The sequence below is a fragment of the Octopus bimaculoides genome, chromosome 5, assembly GCF_001194135.2.
Source record: "Octopus bimaculoides isolate UCB-OBI-ISO-001 chromosome 5, ASM119413v2, whole genome shotgun sequence".
Taxonomy (NCBI): Eukaryota; Metazoa; Mollusca; class Cephalopoda; order Octopoda; family Octopodidae; genus Octopus; species Octopus bimaculoides.
In genome coordinates this window covers 60,069,688-60,070,279 of record NC_068985.1, presented here as the reverse complement: position 1 = coordinate 60,070,279, position 592 = coordinate 60,069,688, and positions in this window count along the sequence as shown.

The following is a 592-nucleotide window of genomic DNA, read 5'->3' as shown; positions in this document are numbered from 1 at the left end:
AATTATGATAATTAAAGTAACTTATAAAAACTTAAGTAAAATGAAGTAAAAAAAAGTAGATACTTGCACACTAACGACACAGAAAAATTTAATTAAACAAACAAGTATGGAATCAAGAGCAGAAGTAGGATGAGATAAGCAGAGAGGGAGAGAAGGAGAGGGAGAGGGGGAGAGAGAGAGAGGGAGAGAGAGAGAGAGAGAGAGAGAGAGAGAGAGAAAAGTGGTATAATTTGACAAAGCAAAAAAGAAAAATGCGACTTGTGCGGATGTTAACCAGTTAGCAATGGACATTGTTGATTGGATGGATTTTCCATGTCGTCAATAATGTTGAAGTAGAGTTTTGATTAATAACTGTGACCTTACCTTCTGCACTGTCCATTATGTATATATGTTTTGCAGCTTTAAAATTTTGGAGCAATTTGGTACAATGCAATGATATGTAGCTGTTCATCTTATGAACCAGACAAACAACACTCAAAATCTAATATTCTAACATGTGTTCTTTAGGTACATATCTGAGTGTAATAGAAAATTAGTACATAAGGATGATTCATCATAATTATAAATGCATATACACGTGTTTCTTTATATA